This window comes from Solanum lycopersicum, chromosome 4, assembly GCF_036512215.1.
Source record: "Solanum lycopersicum chromosome 4, SLM_r2.1".
Lineage (NCBI taxonomy): Eukaryota > Viridiplantae > Streptophyta > Magnoliopsida > Solanales > Solanaceae > Solanum > Solanum lycopersicum.
Window position 1 is genome coordinate 54394975 of NC_090803.1, and position 2498 is coordinate 54397472.

Sequence of the window (2498 nt, forward strand, 5' to 3'; positions counted from 1 at the left end):
TATTTTTCAAAATTTAATACCAAATATCAATTAATAGATATAGTATAATAAAATAATTATATCCATCATTATTTTCTTTATATGTATGATTTAGATGTAATAATAAGTAAAAATAAATGGAATAGTAGTTTTAGATTGTTAGTTGCAATTTCAATGATAATTATTATAAAAAAAAAGTTAAAAAGAAAAATCTAATTCAAATAGGTACATTTTAATAAATCCAAACTATGTAGCGACACAAAAACCAGCCATTAAAAGATTATAACATACCTCCATCACATTTTAACTGTCATTTTAATTTTTATGGTTTATTAAAATAATATAAATATTAAATATAATTTATTAACTTATTCTTATTTAATCAAATAAATATACTTCCTCCTAAAATATGGTGCTAAGTTTTATTATTTAAATCATAATTGAGAATAATTATCAATTATTTTGAACGGTAATTATAATTAATTTGAGACAAAAATTCTATTTTGTTTAGCTAAATGCTTAAATACATTGGGAAGCCCAACAGACATGTTGAAACTAATTCAAAATACATTCACACATTTTCTCCATTAATGCCATTAGTAATTAATCTAATTTTCTTAACGACACTCTCATACGCATAGAAAATTGATCATTAAACAATTTCTTACCAATCTCGATCGGCTTCTTTCATCATGAATAACAGTTCAAATAACTTATTCGACTAATTAGTTTTTATGAATGTATTCTGCACTTTATTTTTTGTCTATCATAATAAAAATGTTTAGATGAAATTATTTGTAATCATATATCATTTGTTTTTATGAGGTACAAAAGTATTGTTTGTTCAAATAGATATTGTTTTTTAAGATATGATTATATTTTTATTTATTTGTTCTTTTACTCATTTCAAAAAATATTTCATTCTAAAAGTTATCGATTAAGAGTAACTATCATTATAATTATAGAAGTATAAAAGTTTACATTAACAAATCTGTCATTAAAATTATAAGTACAAACATTAATTTAATGGGAAGATGTAAGAGTAACTAGATTTTGATATGTGTATTGATGAAAATCAAGTTGATTATACCAAATAAACGAAAATATCCTCTTTTTGTTGATAAGAATATTAAAGTTTTTAATTTTTAACATGATGCAAATTTTTTTTTCTACATAATGGTAATCGATCACTCTCTTGTAATTGATTTCTATTTCGATTGGATGATGTTTAAATTTCTTTTAAACATATAAGTTAATAATATCTGATTATATTTGTATTTATGTATATACTCTTACTGTAGTAATAAAAGATATCAAATAAATATTTAATTAGTGCTCAAATCTTTTTTGAGAAAAATCAGAGAATTATGATTGTTTTTAGTGATCTTATTAGATATCAAATTAATAAAAATGAAATGAAAATACAAATATTGAAACAATAGTTGCACCAAAACTTGTAATGACTTTTATATAGGATTGATAATATGATTAGTTTCCATATTTACTCATATTCCATATATTTCATTCTAAAAAATAGTTTTCTGGCACAAATTAATCAACCAAGGTTGACACTAAAATGAGAGTAACTTGGTCATTTTCCATAGTTGTTACTTATAACATAGTATTTCTTGAAAGACAAAGCATTAACATAGGATTGTTATTTATAGTGTTATAAAAATTAATCAAATTATAAGATTTTAATCATATGAATATCATCCATTACTTTGGATATTATTGTATAAAACATAATTTATCAATGTGAAAATTTAAGTAGTTCAATTTACATATCTAAAAAATATTTATAATGTTAAAAACATATTTAATTCTTTCTTCTTTTAAATTAAGATTTCTTACTTCTTCTTTTTTCACAAACTTCTATATTAGTTAAATGGAAATAAAATTATATAATATATCATTTAAAAAGATTAAGGTTTCAAATTTTGATAACCTCTCACTCGAGTCACCCCTATGTTTTGCTTATTAACCTCTCACTTAAGTCACCCTTATGCTAACATGAATAAATCGTTTGAGTTTGAGATTCAATATTTGTTATCAGAAGAAGATTGATTCTTCAGGACTGGTAAACAACAAGTTTGACTCGATTAAAAGACAACAAAAATAATGATTTGGAGCCTCAATATTTTTATGACACCCCCTTATATATATATATATATATATATATATATATATATATATATATATATATATTATACGAAACGTCAATAAATTATGTATACTTTAGTCATAGTAAGGCAAAAAGAAAGGGGAAAGATAGTATCGGTTAAATCAAATCAAAATCGAGATTGTTAAAGTTAAAAGAACTAAAATTGAAAAGAGAAATTTCAAAAAAGAAGTAAGATAAATCAAAAATGAATATGTAAAAAAAATGTATTCCTTTTTACTCTTTTTCAAGGTTAAGTTGTGGTTAGCATTTTAACTCGCATACTCGTACATTTAATGTGCTGATGTCAGTTGGCCTACATCATATCATGATGCAGATGCAAGTAACCACGATCAGC